The 23,982-nt window shown below is 41.0% G+C and overlaps 1 protein-coding gene across 2 annotated transcripts in view; it reads left to right on the top strand.

Annotated features, from left to right (window-relative positions):
* The first annotated feature begins 3,968 nt into the window (after positions 1 to 3,968).
* The window catches only part of CDK17 (cyclin dependent kinase 17), a 164,001-nt gene continuing 143,987 nt past the window's right edge, over positions 3,969 to 23,982 (top strand). The window contains exon 1 of one of the 2 annotated variants that reach the window (XM_034773222.1): positions 3,969 to 4,368. The gene's annotated coding sequence lies outside the window, so the exon portion shown is untranslated. Of the gene's footprint in view, positions 4,369 to 4,708; positions 4,841 to 23,982 lie in introns of those variants that run through there. The other variant, XM_034773232.1, reaches the window with a different exon arrangement.

Here is a 23,982-nt window from a genome sequence, read left to right as displayed (position 1 = left end):
CAAATAAACAGTCAGAAGAAAGCAAAAAGATTTCCAAAGAAGCTAAAATTTAACAAATGAAAGAGTTAACAATCCGCTAACAAACAGCTAAAGGCTCTGTCTCTAGCCCAGGGTGGTAGAGAAGGAACTGAGGACGGCTAGCCCATATGCACCGGCTAGCCTTGTGGCGCAGCACAAGGAAAGACAGCGCATGTGTAGGCCCAACGGACACTGCTACCGAAGGTCTCCGATCAGCTGCGCAGGGACGCAGACATAGCTACAGTCCATAGGGACACTACTCAAAGAAGAAACTTGTCTTCAGTTCCTGACAGAGTACCAGCTACACATGGCTCAGCCAGGTGATCTAAATACTTCAGCTGCTAAAAGTCTACCATGGTGAAATCTTAGCCCCACTGAAGTCAAAGGCAAAACTACCATTGGTTCAATGGGATTAATTTCACACTCTGGCTCTAGCACTTGATGGTTCCCAGGCCCCTTCTGCCCAGCTTTCTTCAAATGCCCCACTCCTCTCAGGCCCCCAGATGCCCAGACTCTGTAATCAAGCCCCCTCCCCCCCCCAACTGCCTTAAATGCCACAGAATCTCTCCTTTTGGCCACCTATCACTCTCCAAGGAAGGAGGGAAATAGTACCAGCAGATTCACTTCATTGCCCTCTGCTGACCCATCACACTTGCTCATTTTTCAGCTTCTTCTCTCTCTCTTATACCATCATTTCCCTACTTTTCCAGTCACAATATATTTCAAGGGTAGACAAAAATGTGTATAAAACAAAACAGGACCCTCCTCCCTCAGAATGTTTTAAAATATTTGCAGCCTTTAAATAAATAGCACAATCTTTCTGCTCTCACACACCTCTTTGTGAAACACTGTTTAGTTGAATACTATTTATTCAATTTGTTTATCGTTGGGTAGTCCAACGGAGAAGATTTCTTATAAAACATTTATACAGTGCAAGTACATTTACATGATAATTTACAACTATACTAACATTCCCTGCCCAGAAGAGTTTACAAATTGAATAAGATAAAATAAACACTGGTCACCATGCTACTATTCAGAGGTTAGGAGATCCAGCAAGAACAGCTTTAGGTGGTTCCTGAGTCTTGAAAGAGTCTGATGAAAGAAGTGCCAAGAAGTGTCAAAGCTTCACTGTCTGCCTTCAGAGTTATTAAAAATCCCATTAGTTTTGCAACAGTAAAGGTGTTATCCTGGTGTCTTGGACAAATGTCAAATTGGCAGTCACATTTTGCCTCCATCAATTCCCTCTGCCCTTCCAAATTGGATGATATTCTTCTTTGTGCCCTAAGCTACTGTGCATTATACCTCAGATTACAGTACTGCATTAATGTGCAAAGTGAATCCTATGTGTCCTGTAAGAGGTGATCCAACTCCTGCACTCCTTATTTAGGCAAATGCAACTTATTTCCCTTTGTTGGGGTCCAGATTCTCTACTATGTTCTGGCTCCTTTGTGGTGCCTAAAAGGTGCAAAGAGAATGGAAAGCAGCCAAGTCTGGCCACCTGAGAATTCCCCTGGAGTGGGGGAGCTCTCAATTGGCACATAACCTTGGTACCCAGCTTCTATGCTACCCCACCCCTCATTTGGCCCTTTCAGGTGGAGGGACTGTCCAGAGTATGCTGCATTCTGTGGCTATTCTCAGCTGTCATATGGTCCCTCAGGAACTGCAGCCAGCTAGCGTAAATTAGAACAAATCTTAGGTTACTCCAGTCTATACCCGGGCACAAAGTAGCACACATCCACCATAAGAATCAAGGAACCATAAACAGTTTCCTGGTTTTTCTCCATCCACACCTATACTGAGCAGAAGCTCGATGAAGCAAAGAATCTGGGCCTATGTTTCACCTCAGTAAGGAGTACAGGATTTGGCCTAGTACAGTCATTTACTAAAGTCTGTAAAATGCAAGTGGATCCATTTTGATGAAAGGTGCTGTGTTATTTGCACTGAACTTTGGCCAATAAATAAGGAAAAACAAGCAAACCGACAACAGGAATCAATATTTGTCCAAAAAAAAACCCAACCAAAAAAGGCAATGAGCCCTGAGTTACATCAGTGCAGTGGGTACATGTCCTGGTACTTGCATTTCAAATACTTTTTTATTTGTACTTCACTGATCTTTTCAGACCATCAAGAAATCACTAAAATGAAGTAAGATCTGGTCGTTTCATGATACTTCCCTTCCTGTATGGTAGAAATGTAAAAATATGAATCAGTGGGGAAGAATATAGAGCCTGCAGTGCTACTTCCTGGCCCTTACTAATCTTCAGAGGGTGGTAGGAGCAGAGGGTTACAAAGAAATTCAGGGACAGAATGGACTGACTGGGAGAAGTGGGGAACTGGAAACAGCCATTGAAAAGAAGAAATGGGGTAGAAATTGTGAGAGAAAGGGAAAAGAAGCATTGCAGGTACAAATATGGGAAGGATAGTTTTGTGACAAATGCACAAGAGAAGGGGTCATGATTCACTGTATAATGCTGCAAAAGTCACAGCATTTCCATGTGCTTCAGTTTACCAACCTGTCAAATGGAATTCTCACTACATACAGGCAGGTGAAGGGACCTTACCTTGGGGGAGGGATAGTTCAGTGGTTTGAGCATTGGCCCCCTAAACCTAGGGTTGTGAGTTTAATCCTTGAGGGGCCACTTAGGAATCTGGGGCAAAATCAGTCCTGCTAGTGAAGGCACGGGGCTGGACTCGATGACCTTTCAGGGTCCCTTTCACCTCTATGAGATAGGTATATCCTCAGACAGAAGTATTTCCAGTAGCAAACATTAATTTTTTTTTGATTCAGGTAAACAGGCTGAATCAGAAAATGCTCACACTGTTCACACACTTACATCCTGTTAAAATGTCACTTAAAGAGCTACTTAGACCTTCCGGACTTGTGCATTACTCAGCATGGTGGCCAGCATAGACCGCATTGCCTGTGCAGTCTGTCTGGAGGCAGAACCACGTGGCTGGCCGAACCTTGGGAGCTTGATGCAGCTCCATCTCCTGGGTATAATCTGTGTCTGGGAGGAAGCTCCCTCTTCTAGGAAGGACGTGTGGAGGGACCTTTTGGAGAGGGGGGATGCTCCTTTTTGTAGGAAGAGTGTATGCCCCTTGGGGGGGAGCTCTCTCGGCTGGCATGTGTGTAAAGGGGATGTTCTGAAGGAGGAGGTCAGCATCCTCACCTGGTTGTGTGTGTGTGTGTGTGTGGGGGGAAGATATTTTGGAAAAAAGGTGGGGACTTCTCTTCCATATGTTTTGGGGGAATGTCTTGAAGGGAGCAGCACTTCTCCTGGGTAGGATGGGATAGGGGAAGGGTTGCTTTTTTGGGGACAGCCCTCTCTTCTTCACATTGGGTGGGATGTGTGTAGGGGAGATATTTTGGGGGAGCAGCTCTCTATCTGCTAAAAGATGTGTAGGTTTTTGGAAGCAGGGGTAGACCCTCTCTCCGCTCTGTGTGTGTGAGGGGGATATGGTGTTTAGGAGGGGTGGTGTGTGTGGGAGCTTGGAGCAGGGAAGCACTTTTCTAGGGTGTGCGGGGGGGATGTTTGGAGGGGAAACCCCTTTCCAGGAGGGGTGTACGTGTAGGGAAGGCTCTATCTGTGGGGGATGCGTGCGTGGGGGGATGATGTGGGGGGGAGGAAGCCCCTTTCCAGGGTGTGTATGTGGGGGGGAGTCCCTTTCCGGGGGGATGTGTGCATGTGAGGGGAGGGTTGTGGGGAGACACGGGGGAAGCCCCTTTCCCTGGCGGGGGGGACCTTGTGTCCGGGCTGGGCGGGTTACACTTGCAGGTTTACAGCAGTAGCTGGAGCTGGCGGCTCGGCGCTCCCGGGGCCGGACGGGCTCTGCAGTGGCCGCCGCAGACACTAGGTGTCGCCCTGGCCCCGCTCTCCCTCGGCCCCTCCTGGGCTCCGGCTGCGCTGTCTGCGAGCGAGTCGCTGGAAGAGGCAGAAGCGCCGCGCCGCAGCCGAGTGAGTCCCTGGCAGCCAGCCTCGCCCCGCAGCAGCGCGTCCCCAGCCCGCCCGTCCGTCCGTCCGTCCGCGCCGCGCCCCCGCTCGCAGCTCCCACCGGTGGCGAGCGACTCCCTGCCGAGGGCCGGCCTACGGGGGTGCTCGGGGGCGGCCGCCGGAGCGGGGTCGGGAGCCGCGGAGGCGGCGGCAGCGGCTCGGGGAGCAGCCATGTTGGAGAGGGGAGTAAAGTGACTCTCGGCTGGGAAGGGAAGCCGCCTGGGCGGAGGAAGCGGCTCTCGGGGCGGCGGAGCGAGGGGGCTCGGCTCCTGGAGGCGGCCGCGGCTGCCGCGCTTAGGAGGGGGAGGAACCGCCCCCTGCCCCGCTCCGGACCAGCGGAGACCCGGCACGGCTGGTGAGTTGGGGCTGCCCGTTGTCTCCTCTCCCCGGGGTGGGGGTCCCGCTCCCGGGGCTGAGCCGGGCCCGGCCCGAGGAAGGGGCAGCCTTGGCCCTGGGTGGGGTAAAACTGGGCCCAGAGGGAGGGGAAGGGGGCTGGGCCTGGGACGGGCGAGGGGCTGTCAGAGCAGCGCCGGGGGTGACCAGGTGCCTACGTGGCTCTGCCCCCCGGCCGTGACCCCGTGGGGCGGGGGGGTGTCAGGGCCGCTCTGGGGGCGGGACAGGGTCGGGGTTACCGCCGCGGAGCCCCCGGCCCCTCCTGCGTTTCCGGGATGTGACTGCAGCAGGCAAGCGGCAGCCCCGCGGGGTAACACAAATAGGTCCCGGCGGCGGCCCCGAGGCTCCCTGAAGGCGATGCGAAGACACTGACTAGGGCAGCAAGGACGCGGCGGGATCCTACCCCGTTGTGTGCGGGGCGTGGGGAGGGAAGGGTGAGTCCTGGTGCTGCTGTTAACCATTTTGAAACATTGGAGGCACAAGCAAGTTAGGCCTGAAGGAAAAGTTGATTGTTGCCGTGAATGCCTCGTTCAGTGTCGCTGATGTGAATTTTATGCCTAAGCTCTCTCTCCTTCCCCCCATGAAAGATGTTTCTCACCTTGACAGCTCTTCTCCTCCAGCCCCCACACATATGACACATGCACTTACATTGCAGGGTTTTTTCTCCTCCTCCTCCTCATTTTTTCCTTGACTAAACAGTGTTTTTGCCCTAAGCTTTGGGAAGGGTTTCCAAATGATAGGATATATGAACACTTATTGACCCTGAACGGCTGTGAATTCCCTCTCTTCCTCCCCTTCCTCTTTGGGGTTTGTAATATCGTAGATGCAGCCTGCGCAAAATAGCTCTTCTCCCACAAGAAAGGGGGAAACTACTTGGCATGAATCACATTATATTTTGTGGAAAGTCATCACACTTTATATAATAGAATTCACAGAAATGGATTAGCTGCTTCTCAAACAGTATTTTGCTGGCCTTGATCCTTTTTATCTCTCCTCTCTGCAACAATTTTGGTTGCTGTAGAGAATTTAAAAGTTGCTTTAAATTTGGTACTGTCCTTGGCACTTTGTTTATGACAGTTAACAGTATTGCTAGTGTTGTGAGGAAAATCAGGCAGAGGCATATCATAGCCCAGGCCAAAGAATTCCTTTCAGAAACTCTGCATGCTTTCTCCCCCTGCCCCCACTTTATTCAAGGGTACAAGGTAACCCCCCCCCCCCACCTACCTTGTAGTCACTCAGATTTGGATTATGTGTTGGGGCGATAAATGTTCATGTAACTTTTTAAATTTATTTATTTTTAATTGCATTCATTTGAGTTGGAGAGCTACTTGCCCTGAAATGGGAGGTTAAGAGCTTGGATGCTTTGGGGCAGATTAAAGCATTTATGGAAACTGGGACTTGGTACTAAATTTGGATTTATTTTTATATAAATATAGTTCAGAAAGTAAAGTAGATGATCTGGCATTGTATGCATTTAAGATATTAGATAATTTGAGATGTGCTTTATTGAAGTCCCATGTTCTGACTTTGTGACACATCTGCATACTTTTGTTAATGACTGGAGACAAAACTATGTTTTGCCTAATTAACATTAAAATACCAAATATAATTAGATATTGAACTAAGTCTCTAAAAATAGTTTTGTATTTTTACTTGAAAGGACAATGTAATATATAGAAGTAGTTACCACATTAAGCTGGTAAAAGGTCATTAAACTTTCAGACCCCAAAACATACTTTTTATTTTGGTGTAACTGTTTAAATAGCATTGTTTTTTACAGGACAGACTGTAGATTATGAGATCTTCAATAAGGAGAACATGATATTTAGGTCCCTATCCTGCAAGCTGTTCTTCACACATGAGAACCTATCCCTGCAGAAAGCCCCACAGTAGTCAGTGGGGCTCTACTTGGGTATGGAGACTCCTCCACATGGAGCAGCTTGCAGAACTGGACAAAATCATGAGTAGAAAGTGAAGGGTTGTTTCATCTCTTCTATGGGTGGAGAATGTAGTGTCTTCGCTGACCTTTTATTATGTTAAACACTAGAGATAGTCTCTTTGCTAGTAATAAGCAAATATCTTCAAAATATTCTGGAGAATTCCATTTATAACAGTTGAGAACAAAATTGCTTTGTTTTCTCAACCATCCTTGCTTTAATTTCTCCATAAATCTTATGAGTCTGAATAAACATGATTGCTGGTTAGTCTGATTATTAAGAGTTATATTCTGTGTGATTATATTGATGAACAGTGGCACTTTTAGAGTAGAATTGTGCAGAATTTTTTTAAGTTGATTATCAGAATTTAAATCCTGCTCATTTCTTAAATTACTGTCTGCTGCTGAAAGGAAAAACTAGGCTTTTAGTGTAGTGTTTTATTTTATTCACATCTGTTTCAATTAGTCTTAATAAAACTAGGTTCAGTATAGTGTATTTAAACAGTCCAGTCTGAAAAGTGCACCTTTCTTTTCATGATGGAAAAATAAAGGATTTATTCAGAGAATGGTAACCTGGAGAAGGATTCAATTAATTCACTTTATTAATCTCTGTTACACAAATGCTTTTTTTTTCTTGTTTTCCCTTTTTGGTGAGAACATTGGAAACCAGGGGAATTTCACATACTTTTCAGCTTTTACTCAAGAACAGCTAAACAACTCTTTTAAAAAGCACATAGCTAATATCTTCTGCACTGAATTTTTAGTTCAAATGCAGTTTTAAAAATGCACAATATTAGGTCCCAAACCCAGGATTTATCATGGAAATATTGTTCCTAGCTTAAACATTGTGGTAAACATGGTAAACATTGTGTTTGTGCTATAAATCATTAAAAATGTTTTTTTTCATTTGTTCTAACTATAATTCTCTGTCCTCTTCTCCATGTCAGATAACTTTCTTGACACGTGTTAATGAAGGGTGAGATGACACTTAAGTGTTTCTGTTAAAGCCCCTAGGGTTTATAAATATATTGTAAAAACATTGCTCTACTTAAAAACATGGTATAAAATGCATTTGGCCAAGAAGTTCCAGGAACTTAATGAAATATGTCTGTGCTTCCTAGCTGCTGCTTGCCTGTGGGGTGAGCTTTGATGCCCCATTGGCCAAAACTTCACATTTACACTTGAAACTAAATAATCCTCTGTACTTAAATCAATACACATCTGTCATCTTGACTAAACTGCCTGAATAATAGCTCTAGCAGATGTTAGTTTCCTCCTCTCTTGTGAAGGGAGGTGATAACTTCAAAGCTCAGTTGAAACCACTTAAATAAGAAAACTTCTAGACAATAATCTAAGCCCCAAAACATTCTTTGGTTGTGATATTTAACCATTGATGTTGACTCTTGCAATGTGGGGGGAAAGGCCATAATTAAACTCAGCTTGCCAATTCAGTGCACAAGCATATTTATACTTCCACTTAACTTTATTGGAAAGCGTTACTATTATTGGAGTGAAGTGTGAAGTCATACAAGAATACAGTTGCATTTTTAGAACTAGGACCAGACAGAGTAGTAGATATTTATAGAGTTTACGTCCAGAAGAGTCCACTAGATCATCTAGTCTGACCTGCTGTATGTCACAGGTGATCGACGCCACCCAGCATCCGCACACTAAACCCAACAACCAACATTAGACGAAAGTATTATAGGCCACAGGAGACTAAACTGTTATGTGCCACAGGCAGTGAATAGGACATATCGAGGTGCACTGATGCTCTTAGTCAGTCTGGAAGCATAACTGTGTTGTTCATATGGAATTATGGAAACTAGAGATGGAAAAGACCAATTAAGTCATTTAATCATCCACCTGCCAATGTAGAATTATTTTCCTTGGAGATGATTTAGTACTTAGATCCTGTCAGTATTGGAGAACGAACCATACCAATACAAAATTCTCTGCTATATTTAGGTGTTTGAGTTCTAACACAATTTTTTTAATTGATTAGAAAATTTGGTTCAGTATGGAATAGTATATTAACATAGGTCTTGAAAAGTAACAAAGGAGCTTGGAGGAACTGATCTGAGGAAAGTTTAGAAACTCCGTGGATGGCTTGGTCAGGCAACACCTGGGCATGAGACAGGGAAAGAAAAGGAGAGATAATTGTCTACCTACCATAATCTGAAAAGTAAAAATACCAATTATGAATGGGAGTATAATTGGGCATAATGGAATGAAATTATGCAAGGGAAAACTTGATTAAAATTAGGAAAGTTTCTAAATAAAAATATTTTTGGGGTTTTCTAAAAAACATAACTATGCCTCAGCATGGGTCTTTGTGTTCTAACTTCTTTTCTGCCAACGTGGATAAAAAAAACATTGTACTATAATCATGTTGGGGGGACAGGCTGGTCTTGAAGAAGGTCTTAATCTGTTGTTTTTTAGAAAGATGTTTGGCTTTATCATTTATGAAACAGTTTTTTTGGTTTTTGTTTTACAAGAGAAATACAAAAGCTAATGCAACGAACAGAACAGTTAAATACAATTATGATGATGATGATAAAGGAATGCTAGCATACAAGCCCTATTGCTTTATGCTTTTAGTTTTTCCTTTTTCTACTGTAAGCAGGCCTTAATGGATGTTGCAATTAGGAATTTTTCTTATGTTCTCCCTTCTTTTGTTTTACTTTTAATCCATTGCTTGCAGTTATACTCCTGCACGCACTCCCTGTTGGTGCTTTCAAATACTGGTAGAACAGTTACCATCTCTCATCACCTTACCCTCACACAGCTGATGTATGGTTGTTATAAACACATGTAGGCCCTGATCCTGGATTTACATATGTTCTTAATGTCAATGAGAATAACCACATGCTTAAAGTTAAGTAAGTATGTGCATAACTGTGTTTGCAAGATCATGACCTTTGCTTCTCAGGAGTATTATAGATTAGGGAAATTTGCAGTGTGTCATTACACTGAAGTTGTTACAACACTGCAAATTTCCATGATCTAAATAGCGTTTCTTCAGAAACTAATTTCTTCAAGCATTTTGTTGCTCTTCTCTGAATTCTGTTTGATTTTTCTGATATCGAGGTGCCCTCATCTGTTTGTGTTTTATTTAGCTTTAAACCCCAAACATGTCTATTCAATAATCTTTAGGAACCTTAACAACTAATCATAGACTGGAAGGGACCTCGGGAGGTCCAGTCCCCTGCACTCAAGGCAGGACTAAGTATTATCTAGACCATCCCTGACAGGTGTTTGTCTAACCTGCTCATAAAAATCCCCAGTGATAGAGATTCCACAATCTCCATAGGCAATTTATTCCAATGCTTAACCACTCTGCCAGTTAGGAAGTTTTTCCTAATGTCCAACCCTAACGGCCCTTGCTGCAATTTAAGCCCATTGCTTCTTGTCCTATCCTCAGAGGTTAAGAAGAACAACTTTTCTCCCTCCTCCGTGTAACAACCTTTTATGTACTGGAAAACTGTTATCATGTCCCCTCTCGGTCTTCTCATCTCCAGACTAAACAAACCCAGTTTTTTCAATCTTCCCTCATAAGTCATGTTTTCTAGACCTTTAACCTTTTTTTTTGCTCTTCTCTGGACTTTCTCCAATTTGTCCACATCTTTCCTGTGGCGCCCAGAACTGGACACAATACTTCAGTTGAGGCCTAATCAGCATGGAGTAGAGCAGAAGAATTACTTCTTGTGTCTTGCTTATAATACTCCTGCTAATACATCCCAGAATGAGGTTTGCTTTTTTTGCAACAGCGTTACACTGTTGACTCATATTTAGCTTGTGATCCACTATGACCCCCCAGATCCCTTTCCACAGTACTCCTTCCTAGGCAGTCATTTCCCATTTTGTATGTGTGCAACTGATTGTTCCTTCCTAAGTGGAGTACTTTGCATTTGTCCTTTTGAATTTCATCCTATTTACTTCAGACCATTTCTCCAGTTTGTCCAGATCACTTTAGTTTAATCTTGTCCTCCAAACCACTTGCAACCCCTCCCATCTTGGTATTGTCCGCAAACTTTATAAGTGTACTCTTTATACCTGAATCTAAATCATTGATGAAGATATTGAACAGAACAGAATCCAGAACCGATCCCTGCGGGACCCCACTCGTTATGCCCTTCCAGCATGACTGTGAACCACTGATAAATTACTCTCTGGGACCTATTTTCCAACCAGTTATGCACCCACCTTATAGTAGCTCTATCTAGGTTGTATTTCCCTAGTTTGTTTACGAGAAGGTCGTGCGAGACAGTATCAAAAGCCTTACTAAAGTCAAGCTATACTTCCCCCCATCCACAAGACTTGTTAACCTGATAGCTTTCTTTGACAGGATGGTTTGACATGATTTGTTCTTGACAATTCCATGCTGACTGCTATTTATCACCTTATTATCTTCTAGGTGTTTGAAAATTGCGTAATTATTTGCTCCATTATCTTTCTGGGTATAGAAGTTAAGATGACTGGTCTGTAATTCCCCGGGTTGTCCTTATTTCCCTTTTTATAGATGGGCACTGTATTTGCCCTTTTCCAGTCTTCTAGAATGTCTGCCGTCTTCCATGACTTTTCAAAGATAATTGCTAATGGCTCAGATATCTCCTCAGACAGTTCCTTGAGTATTCCAGGATGCATTTCATCAGGCCCTGGTGATTTGAAAACATCTAGCTTGTCTAAGTAATTTTTGACTTGTTCTTTCCCTATTTTAGACTCTGATCCTACCTCTTTTTCACTGGCGTTCACTATGTTAGACATCCAGTTGCCACCAACCTTCTTCATGAAAATGGAAACAAAGAAGTCATTAAACACCTCTGCCATTTCCACATTTTCTATTATTATCTTTCCCCCCTCATTGAATAACGGGCCTACTCTGCCCTGAAGTACACGGTAATGAAGTGTACGATAATGGGTTGCCAGGTTGGTGTCTGCTACAGAATACCAAATCACACTAAGGAACAGGATGACCAACTCATAACCATCTGTGTGTAACATGTAAGGAAAAAAGTTGCCATATTATGGGGGATTTCAATCTGAATGACATATGTTGACGGTGTCCTCATATTGCCAATACTAAATCATCCTTGGAATTTCTAAGAAGTATAGATGACAGTTTTCTAACTTAAAAAATGTTGTATCCAACACAGGGGAATTGTATGTTAGACCTAATTCTAACTGATAAAGAAGAATTGATCACAGAGCTAAAAGTTAGTGGTTGCTTAGGTGCAAGTGATCATGATTTGATTACATTTGTTATAGTTAGTGGTTGCTTAGGTGCAAGTGATCATGATTTGATTACATTTGTTATAGTTAGTGGTTGCTTAGGTGCAAGTGATCATGATTTGATTACATTTGTTATATATAAACACAATCAAGTCCAAACCAGTCACATATGTACTTAGTGCTTTAAAGATGCTAATATCACAAAGCTGAAAACAACTATGAATAAAATCAAGTGGGAGAAAGAACTTAAACAGAAAAATGTGAATGATAATTGGGCACAGTTTAAGAACATTTTACCAGAGTCCCAAAAAGCCACAATTGAGAGAGAAGGCTACACTAGTTAAAAAAACAGCCTGGTTTAGGGGAGAAATGAAGGCAGCTATATAAAAGCAAATATAAATAAAGGAACGTTGATAGCAGTGAATATTAATTAGAGGATAGGAACTGAAGAAAATGGATTAGGGAAGCAAAAATACACAAGGACCTGGAAGAAAATAAAAACTCATTACTGACCAAATTTACAGATGTCACAGAGATGGGGGTATTGTAAATAATGAAAAGGACAAGTCACTGATCCAGATAAATGATCCAGATTGCTTTGTAAGCTGGGCACAACCAAACAATATGTTTTGCATTATGGCCAAAATGTAAAGTAATACATATAGATCCAGAAATTGGACGCCATACTTAACGGGTATGATCCTTGGATGTATACACAGGAATATGGATTAATAGTAGAGAGGTTAAATTCATATGCATTTGGCAGTGATCTGACCGCTACTGGAATTCTGTAGCTGGTTCTGGAGTCCACAATTCAAAAAGAATGTTGAAAAATTGTAGATACTTCAGAGAATGATTAAAGGATTGGAAAAATGACTGATAATGAACGATCTAATGAACTCAGGCTATTTATTTCATCAAAAAGAAGGTTAAGGAGTGATTTATCTCTGTAAGTACCGAAATGGGGAATAATAATTTGATAATAGAGGGATCTTCAGTCTATCAGAAAAGATATGTTAAGATCCAGTGTCTGGAAGTGGAAGCTAGACAAATTTAAATTAAAAATAAGGTGCAACTTTTTAACAGTGAGGGTAATTAACCATTGGAACAATTTACTAAGGGTTATGGGTGGATTCTCAATCACTGGAAAATTGTTAATGAAGATTGGATTTCTAAAAAAATATATGGTCTAGTTCAAACCGCAATGAAATGAGGGAAATCCTATGGCCTATATTATGCAGAAGGTCAGGTTAGATTGTGGTCCCTTCTGGTCTTTATAATCTGTGGAAAAATAACATTCCTACCAAGAAGCATAAAATACTTGTTTTCTGGCCTCACATCAACTCAGCATCTAGTAAATCAAAGCAACAGTAAAACCCCTTTCACCTTCTCCTTTGGTAACATACCTTCAACATTATCCCCTCCCCCAGCCTGCTTCCCCCCTCAACCCCCACCCCAAACTCTGTTAAGTGGCTTTTATAGCATGCCTGGAAAGTTATCACATTTGTGTTATTTTGGATGAAAGGAGAGAATAAGTTCTAGGGTGGGCTCTTACAAAGAATACCCACCTATCTTAACTGCTGTTTTGCTATGCCTTAGAGAGGCCTATTCTCTCTCTGGTCTGTGATGGGATACTGCTTCTGCGGTCAAAATTGTATTGGCTTTTTTTGTATGGCATCACATTGCAAGATCACATCTAAATTGCTATCCACATTACTATCATTAATTTCCAATTAATTCTCTCCCATGATTCTTTTTTCCCCTCTTACATGTTAAATAGCACTTTTTCATGTTGAATTTTATTTTATTTCCTGCTCAAATTTCTAACCTCTGAAAGTCCTTTTGCATACTTTCTCTGTCCACACTTGAATTAAGAGTTATTGAACACATTATTATGTTAATTTACATCAATGTTTTTGTAAGCAGAGAGGGATTCCAGCCCAGCTTCAAAACAAATGCATATAAGCTAAATAGAGTCAGAATTTACTCACTAAGGAATAACCCCTGATTTTAGTGGGAGAGAGCAGAAAATGACATCCTCCCTTCCTAAGACAGGCACCTGATATGGGCTGGGGACAAACAATCCTTCTACCCAAAAAGGTGCCTGCACTGCTCTTGGGTAGGAATGGAGGTAAGTTAGTGAAGTGGGGACAGAAGGGGATTTCTGCAGCCTGTAGAATCCAAGGGGTAGATCCTCGGTATACATTTGTCATGGTTTCTTTAAAGTCAGTTGAAGATTGCTACAGTTCAGCACAACTGCATCTGTATTTCCCTTCAGTGGTTTAGCAAAGGCACACTCTCTCGTCTTCCAGCTTCCTAGCCATTGCTGAGTGGAGATCTGTGTGTGTCTCCCTTCAGACTGGTATTTCCAGGCCGCACAGTTCTCTGCCTTCCCTGTGTAATCCCAGCACAGAGAGGTTGCTCAGGGACACCTGCTTGCTTTCTCTTCAGAGATGGTTAACAGGTGTAATTGCTACAGTTATAAGGTACCACACACCACTTTCTACACGAGCCTACTTAATCATTACAGAGAAAACAAATAAAAAATAAGAAATAACCTACACACGTTAATAAGTTTACCAGAATTAACCCCAACCCTTACATTAATTGTGTCAGGAGCAGTCTTTCAACTCCCCACCCAAGAGGATTCCTTTGTGGTCACAAGTTCATCACAGCTCTAGCTCAGAACAAGCACTCAGTCCTTCCAGCCCTACCCTAAGGATTGGGGGCCCTCAGTGGACCAGGGATCCTGTTAGTTTGCTGTAGGGTGACCAGATGGGATGAAGAAAATATTGGGACACTTGGAGTGGGGGGGAGGGGAGGAGTCTCACCGGCGGAGGGGAAAAAAAAAGTGGAGTCCTGCCGGCGGAGCAAAAAAAAAAACCCAGTGCGAAATATTGGGACAAACATTGGTCGGGATGCGGGACAAACGCCTAAATATCGGGACAGTCCCGATAAAATCCATCCTAGTTTGCTGGATCAGGAAAAAGGCCATGAGCTAGTTTAAAACCAGGCTATTTAGCCAAAACCCTTTCTTTGTCTTTTGGTCTCGGGAGAATTCAGTTTGATCTAGTATATGCATACCTGTGTGTGTGTGTGTGTATGTGTGTGTGTGTGTCTTCAAAGGATGGATCATTTAGGAAATACGTTAGCATCCCCACTACCTACTAGAGAAGGAACATAAAATGCCACAACTCATACACGATTACTTTTTTAATGCAATGTAACCCAAAGGTGTTAACCCTAAGTCAGTAAGGTTTAACTTAATTCAGTGAAGTTCATTCAGTATATTGCAGGAAATTGTCAGTCTGTTACAAAGACAATTTACACCAGCTGAAGGTAGGCCCCCAACTGTCCATACCGATAATGTTTCTCTGTCCCACAGCCGCTTCTCTCTTCAGCAGCTGTCCTTTCTGCTCCTGCTTTTTACAGGAGTACTATATATGCTATGATGTTTGGGATGGAGTCTTCGGAGGCTCCCTCATAGCAGCTGCAGGGCTCCTGTTGATGCAATATATCCTGCCTCCAAAGTTTTCAAAACATATAACTGAGACTTGTTCCCTTAAAAAAAAACAAAGTGAAAGTATGGGACATAGCAATCTTTCAAGGCTCAGCATGCCTTCAGTAGGTTTTGAACTTGGATAACTGCACTAAAACGAAACTGGGTGAGTGTGCATTTCCTGTGGTTGTGTGTGAATGAGGTTTGCAAAATGAGTTTGGGAAAAACAGTAGTATGAAAATACCTTGCAAGGCCTGTTATTAAAATGAAAGGACAATTTCCTGAATAGTTGTTGATGCAAAATTTAATATATAACTCTAAAGAGTTGAAAGTATTTTAATAACCTAAAATATTATATTAGTACAGTTATAAGTGACGTCATGATATAACATAATTAAAACATTCAAAATATCCAGGAACTAAAAAGTACTTGTTTGTTTTTTCTCAGTTTCATTTAGTAAAGCTCTGGAGTAGAGCTCATATCTAACATACAACACAAATCTTTTAACAAATGTTTTGATCTGCTTTAGTTGTGCAGTCTGGCTATGTCTAGTGACATTACCCAGGGTATAATTTGGACCGTTGAACTGCTGTGTCCCCTCAATTCTCCAACCTGGGGTGTTCTTTTATAGTGCTTTGCAGTGAGAGCTACCACTCCTGGTTTGCTCTTACACAGCTTCCAGCATATAAGTTACTCCCAGATATTGTACAGTAGAACCTCAGAGTTAACGAACACCAGAGTTACGAACTGACCGGTCAATCACACACCTCATTGGAACTGAAAGTAAGCAATCTGGTAGCAGAGAACACCTCCCCACCCAAAAAAAAGCAAGCAAATACTGGAGAGTACAATACTGCATTACATATAAACCACTAAAAAATAAAGGGAAAGTTTAAAAAAAGATTTGACAGGTAAGGGAACTGTTTCTGTGCTTGTTTCGTTTAAATTAAGATGGTTAATGGATCTTAATGGATAAGATGGTTAGATGGTTAAAAGCAGCATTTGTCTTCTGCATAAGAAAGTTTTAAAGCTGTATTAAGTCAATATTCAGTTGTAAACTTTTGAAAGAACAACCATAACGTTTTGTTGAGGGTTAAGAATATTTCAGAGTTACGAACAACCTCCATTCCCAAGGTGTTCGTAACTCTGAGGTTCTACTGTATGAGTGCGATAGCCAGCCACTCTTAAATTATACTGCAGAGCAACACCAGCAAATTCCAACTCCCGAACTTCCCCAGAAATGTACATCTTGTACTTCCCGTCTCTCTCCTGGATAATACAAGCTCATACAAAATTCATCATTTTATTAATAGAAAATGATATGCACAAGTCCTGTTATCCCAAACACTTCAGTCCACACTGGTTTAGATTAAAACAATAAAACAAATGTATTAACTACAGAAAGATAGATTTTAAGTGGCGACAAGTATGAGGCGTAAAAGTCAAAATTGGTTACAAGAAAATAAAAGTAAAATGCAATTAAGGCCTAACTTAACAAGCTAAATGGATTCAAAGCAAAGCTCTCTCTCACCGCGTGTTTCGGTAGTCTTACTGGCTGTGAATTTATTTCAGTCAGCATCGCTTCCCAGTCCAATACTGCTTCCTTTGTTCTTCAGGTGTTGGGGAAGTCATGGGTAGAGGGAAAGGGAGAGGGCATCTGCTCTCCCTTTTTATAGTTCTTTTCTTCGAGAATCATCTCCAGATGAGGTTCAGGAGACAGAGTTTGTGTAGATGGGAACCACAAGCTGTTTCTTTGTCAAGATGTAGATTTTTCATTCACACTCTCTTTCTGCCAAAGAATGGCCACTTAACCAGGTGATGGTCCATTTGATTTTGTTGACTCCTGACTGAGGTGTCAGCCTTTTGTCTCTGGGGAACTGGTGTGTGACTGCTCTCTAGACTGGAAATATGTCTTAGTAATATCATGCAGTAGAATCTTATAACTTTACATACAATGTTGCCACACATATTTTATCGTGACAATAGTGCTCAGCAAATTATGAGTTTTCAAATGATACCTCACAAGGCATACTTTGTACATAATTTATCATAGTCCTAAAAAAGGGATAAACATAGGGGTACAGACTGTTAGTCTACACAGCCCATGGCAGTGAACCTCCCAGCCCAGGTCAACAGACTGGGGTTTGTGGGGCTTATGCTACTGCTCTAAAAATAGCTATGTAGACAGTGCTTTGAAGTTGCAGCTCAGGCTCTGAAGCCAGCCCACCTCCGTAGGTTTGAGAGCCTGAGCTCCAGCCCACACCATGACCTCAAAGCACTGTCTACTCACCTATTTTTAGAGCACTAGCGTGAGCCCTGCAAACCCAAATCTGTCAACCTGGGCTGGGAAGCTTCCTGTTGCGAGCTGCGTAGATGTATCCTGTGACATGACTTTCAGTAATTAATAGAGCTTTCATTGGTTAGTAGTTCCTTGAATATAATTGAATATATATGTATAGTGTGTATAAAGATACGGGAGGCAGAGAATACATTTTGAAATTATAAAGTCCACTTGATTGTTAATGTACCACTATCAGACTCTGAAATTTAATTTTCTTATATACCAAAGTGAAGCTGAATCCTTAATTTAAAATTCAGAAATAAAAATAATAAACATGCTGCCAAGTCATAGTAAAGGTGGTGGTCATACATCTTAAGCTGGAAAAAAATTAACCAACCAAATCCTCCTATGTCCATAAGTTTAAGGCATTGTAAGAATAAATTGGTCATGGCTTCCATCTGTATCAGGTTCTAGTTGCAGCAAACAGTAACCTGGTATTTAAATAATTGAATGGGAGGGAAGTCTCTTTCTCAAACACTATACACAAATTAAAGATTGATCATGAATCTTTAAACAATTATTATCTTAAACTGAAATTATTTTAAATAAAATTTTAGTGTTTTCTGAGTAAATGCACAACGGATCAGCTGGTATAACGTGGCCCTCCCTCCCCCTCCATTTTACTCCAGGAGGTGGGAACCCAAGCACAGGCCTATAGTGCCTATACCCTATTCCATCCCTGACAAGGTTTTAGTTCTGTACCTGTGTGGATGGGACCAAACTATATTATAACTGGGTTTTAAAACAATTAGACTTGTACTAATCTATGTTTAAGCAACCATTCTTAGAAAATGTTTTAAATGTGGTTCCATTACTTGAGTAGAAGCCCAGTGTAGATAGTACTCCAGTCACAGGATTTGGCTCTGGTGTCTGAAGTGAGCCAAGCTAGAAACAAGGTTTTAAGGTACCTGAATTATTCTGACAAACAAGAATTTCCATTCTTGAAATAAATCTTGTATAAATCTATGTTGCACTTGAAAAAAAAAATTGTTTTTTTTTTTTTGCTGTATTTGTAAATAGATAAATTACAATCAGTCTTTCTCTAGTAAAATCAGTGGTGGAGTAAACAACCCACAGTTACATTTGTTTAATGATAAATCTCATGGAAAGGTGGAAGAGGAAGTAGGCTATGTAGTTGTATTAAATATAAAGAACAAAGGTGTTCACTATCTGCTAAATATATTCAGAATACCTTTGTTGTTTTAAAGTCTCTTAAAGATGACCAGTAATATGGCAGTTTAGATTCCTGGTTTGATCCCAAGTGAGAGAGAATATAGAAAGTACTTGTTGAGAATTTGAATTATGATAAGTAAATTGATCCATGTGTAACTTTTTTTTTTTTTTAAACTTTAAATCAGTTTACATGAAGTGAACTGAGATTTAAACACTGCTGGGAAATGACATCATGTAATTATTTAAGTGCATTAATATAGAATGTATGAAAAAATACTAGAGTGACACCTTTAAATTGAAATCCTTTGTCTAAGAACTATTGTATATACACAATAGTAGAGCTAGGCTTGTTTCCCCCATATGTTGTCTATCAAATGTGACTTAACCCGTCCTTCTGCAGCCATCTTCTGGTGGTAGTAGTAATGTTCAACTTGGTTCTTTGGTGTCCTTATTGATATTTCCAGTTGTGGTGATGATTCTTGTGAGGTCAACAGACTCTTTGTCAGCTATGAACTAAAATGAAATATCGGTTTGTTTTTACATTGACCTCTTAGCAGTTGTCAGATGGCAACAGTTTTGGCCACGAGCCTGAAATATTAGCCTCTTATACACCTCTACCTCAATATAACGCTGTCCTCGGGAGCCAAAAAATCTTACCGTGTTATAGGTGAAATCGCGTTATATTGAACTTGCTTTGATCCGCTGGAGTGCGCAGCCCTGCTCCCCCCTGGAGCACTGCTTTACTGCATTATATCAGAATTCGTGTTATATTGGGTTGTGTTATATCGAGGTAGAGGCGTAATACTTTGTTTCCATATTTTAAAAGTAAAACCAGTGTTGTGAATATTTAACTTTTTAGATATACTGCACATTATTTTGTGGTTTACTTGGAGGATTTAGTTGCATTGGCTTTATTGCTGAAACTAATAAATGTCAACATTAAGACCTTAGTATGTAATGGCAGATATTAGCTTTGTCATGTCATCTGTCATTAATCACTCCTCTGCCATGAAATCCTGCAAAAGGTATGGCCAGAATAATTTAGTTATGTAAGAAAGGTGGAAAAATAAATGATAAAATGATTCTAGATAGAAGATAAATCTGTATTACATATGTGTAGATTAAAATGAGAATATTATAGATGCATTTCTCTCATTTAAACCTGATCATATAAAAATTACTATAAAAAGCCATAAGTATCATGCATGTACATGCATGTGAAAACAGAGAAAACTCATTAACTAAGAAACCAGTTTGGCCAATTAGACAGCTTTCAAGAATCTGAATAACTTAAGATGTAGGTCTTGAGATCTGTATTTGGAAGCTTTATTTTTATTTGAGCCTTCTAATTTTTACCAATTTTCTGGTAAGTTAATTATAGATATTGTGATGGTATGGAGGATTTGGCCCATAGTTATTAGGAAAGAGGAGATTAAGGCCCCAATTCTACTAAGATTTATGCACATGCTTAATTTTATGCACAGAGATTAATATTTGTAGTACTGGAGCATAAGAAGGGATATTATTGAGGAGTGTAAAACTCTGTAGGGGACTAAGGAAGCTGAATGTCACAAAGCTTTCTTTGAACATTAATAATATCTAAAAGCTAAAGCACATGAGCTGAAACTGAGAAGACCAGATAGTAAGAGGTCGAAAGAAATTTCTTGATGCAAAACTTTAATAGAATACAATAGAAAGTAAACAACCTTAATTTCCATTGTGACCATATACCAAAGGAGTACCAACAGCTTATACTATGTAATATTCCTTTTTTCTAAATACAAGATCAGACCTAGAGAGGGATGTAGGAAATGTTTCAGTGTTGGATTCATCCAAAGCTCAGATGGGACATAAATTATAATGCTTTAAATTATCCAGTTTCTGAAAATTACCTCCTCTTAGGTCTATGGTCCAATAAACATAATGTACAGTTAAAAGTAAAAGTTCAGTGACACAGTACTAAAAGTTTAGGATTCTTCATGGTATTTTGTTACCTTTGTCTACCAGCTGGATTTGTTATGGCAGTGAAGCCAAGTACCGTATTTTCCGGCGTATAAGACGACTGGGCGTATAAGACGACCCCCAACTTTTCCAGTTAAAATATAGAGTTTGGGATATACTCGCCGTATAAGACTACCCCTCTTCCAACGCACACCAAAAAAAAATTAAAAAAACATCAGATTTGATTTCAATATGGTAATTTTAATTCAAATGCTTATGACATGCAGGTACTTAGCAGGAAAACTGTCACTTATAAACATAAGGCTGTTTGTCATCAAACATGTAAACATAAAACAGTGCAAGTGGATTAAACTTTTCCTAATTCACTCTAAAGCTGAAAGGAAGGATAAGACAATAAACCCATGGGAGCTGCCATGCTGTTTGTTTTCTAAGCTGTCAACCAAACTGGAACTGATGATGATAGGAGGAAGATAACAAACAAGAGAGAGAGAGCAAGTGCCGGGCAAGTCCCTGGCGAGTTAGCAACGCCCATCATAACTGCAAGCTACGGTATTTTTACAGGTTTTGCTGGCGTGACAGTTTCCCTTTAAAAGCCTTCAAAATCCTCCTGTTCGTCATCTGATATCATAAGTACATCAATGACATCTTGTGATACATTTGTAAGGCAGTCATCGTATGGATCGAATTCCGTATCAGATGGTGTGGTCTCAGCTTCGGCTTCCTCTTCATCTTGCCACAAGTAGTCGTCCTCCATACCATCTAATGAATTTGATATGCCACACTTCTTGAAAGACTTGATTACTGTTTCTGCATCAATATCATTCCAGGCTTTTATGACAAACTTGCACAAAACATCCAACTGTGGAGCACGCATGTTTCCTCCTTTTGTGAATGACTTTTCGCCGCTAACCATCCATTCATTCCACTGTTCTTGAATGCGATCTTTAAATGGCTTGTTTAGGCACACATCCAGTGGCTGTACCAACAATGTCAATCCTGCAGGAATAACTGCCGCATCTGTGTTTAGTCTTGCAAGCATTTGCTTGGTGCTGGGAGTTAAATGAGCCCTGAACATATCCCACACCAGTAGACTACATTTTTGAATAAGTCCACCTGGTCGCCTGCTCCATACATTATCAAGCCATAGCTTTACCCCTTCTTCATCCATCCAGCCTTTTTCATTCACATGTACAAAACAACCAACAGGGAACTTGAATTTCGGCATTGTTTTTCTTTTAAAAATAATCATTGGTCTCAGTTTGGCGCCATCAGCTGTGCATCCTAGTACCACTGTAAAACTGGACTTCTCATGTCCTGTTGTTTTAATTAAAATTGTTTTTTCACCTTTTTGATGGACAGTTTTATTTCCAACCATATCAAAAGTCATTGGAGTTTCATCCATATTTCCAATACTACTTAACGCATAGCCATGTTTAGTGCGCTGTTGTATTACGTATCGATGGAAACTATTTACTTTGCTATCAAGATCTGCAGGTAATTTTGGGGCAATTTTCATCTTTTGCCTCAGTACCATATTATGCCTTCCCATGAATCTAGTACACCAGGATACAGTGGCCTTAAATCTGTTGCTGTGATCTGGGTTAGATTTGGCCCACTGAAGTGCAAACAAATGTATTTTATTTCGTGTCACTACATAACCGTTTTGGCGATGCTCATTCACCATGTCTGCTACATGTTTTTCGAGTTCTGGCCAATGTGGAGTGCCTCTTCTTAATGCACACTTACCCCTTGGCATACTCTTTAATGCTTTTTCATTTGCTTTCCAGTCCCGAACCATCTTTTCTGTTATTCCATATTGTCTTGCAGCAGCGCAGTTATTATGTTCCATGGCAAAGTTTACAACTTTAAGTTTGAAACTGGCTTCATATTTCTTTCTTCTTGCTGGTGGAGCCATGATGGGGTTTTGACTGTTGGACATTTGTATACTGTACTGTATGTACTGGTGCTATACTGTATGAACAGGTACAGATACTGGTGCTGTACTGTATGTGGTACCCAGTATACAACAACCAGCCAATCACGGCAAGCGATATACCTTACCGGCGATTGGCTGGTTGTTGTATACAAAGCCTGCTTGGATTGGTCAGCTCTCCCTGCCTGCCCAGCCCTCCCTGTCTCCAAGACTATCAGAGCGGTAGTGCAAACACGCCTCTTTCACCCGTCTGGCCCGCCCTTGTATCCTATTACCTCCTTCTCTGCCTCTCAGATCTCGCACATGCGCGCCTGCGCCGCTTCACTGCAGTCCTCAGGAGCGAGATCTGAGAGGCAGAGAAGGAGGTACGGTAATAGGATACAAGGGCAGGCCAGACGGGTGAAAGAGGCGTGTTTTTCTGGGCACAGCGCCGCTCTCTTTTTTCCATACCCCGGGCGTCCCGGACGCCTGCAGCTTGCTCCGCCCTTCACTTACACCTTCCCGGTGAGGCGCCCCCTCACCTCGTCATCGGGCGGGGATGCGGCCGCGGCCGTTTTTGAGTTCCCCCCACCATATGCGGCGACCGCAGATTCTCCAGTCCGGCTTGGAAGTTTCAGCACCCGCCCTATAAGACGACACCCGGCGTATAAGACGACCCCCGACTTTTGAGAAGATTTTCCTGGGTTAAAAAGTAGTCTTATACGCCAGAAAATACAGTATTTAAAAGCTTATGCTATTTACCTTCAGGATTAAACAAGATAAACAGCTTATAGTGCTCCCATTTGCACTAGTCTTAGTATTTTTGAAACTGCTGCTTGTAATATTGGATTGTTTATCAGGGAATGCAGTTAGTCTTTTTAAGAAAGGGTCTAAATTAAATGCTGTTTGTTTATAGAAAACTTGACACATTGTCTAGAAACTTATCTGAAAGCAAAATGTCTGATACATAAGCCAAAAATAAATATGGATTTAGGTACCGAGAAAGGGCATTGAGTGTGAAACTTTATTTTTCTTCTTTGTGCTAAGCAGGGGCAAAACAGCATAATTATAGATTATTTTGCCCATTAAGATTATGCCTTCCTTTTTAAAGTATGGAGTTAGAATAGCAACAGCAAGTATATGATAGTTTTTATTACACTTTAATCACCACACTTTAATACTTTGAACAGTGTGGTATATTTATTTTTAGTGTGATTGTCTTAAGACCTCTTAAAATTTATGTTCTGATCCTGCTTCTGCTGAAATCAATGGGAGTTTTGCAGTGTGCTTAATTAGTAACAAATTTGGGCCCTCAGTCTATAGGAATATTTGGCTTAATCCAGAAGGTGAATTCACTAGTAAAACGGTTTGTAGTCATAATTTACAGTCATAGATGGTTAAAAGTTCCTATTTTTGGATCTTTTACACCCTTAAAAATAATTAAATTATTCTTAAATTTGACAGGGAGCACATATCTATTGCTTTTTTTCAACTGTAGCAACAAATATTAAAATTTGTAT

The sequence above is a fragment of the Trachemys scripta genome, chromosome 1, assembly GCF_013100865.1.
Source record: "Trachemys scripta elegans isolate TJP31775 chromosome 1, CAS_Tse_1.0, whole genome shotgun sequence".
NCBI lineage: Eukaryota > Metazoa > Chordata > Testudines > Emydidae > Trachemys > Trachemys scripta.
Note: the sequence above shows the minus strand (reverse complement) of the source record. Positions and strands in the feature narration are given on the sequence as shown.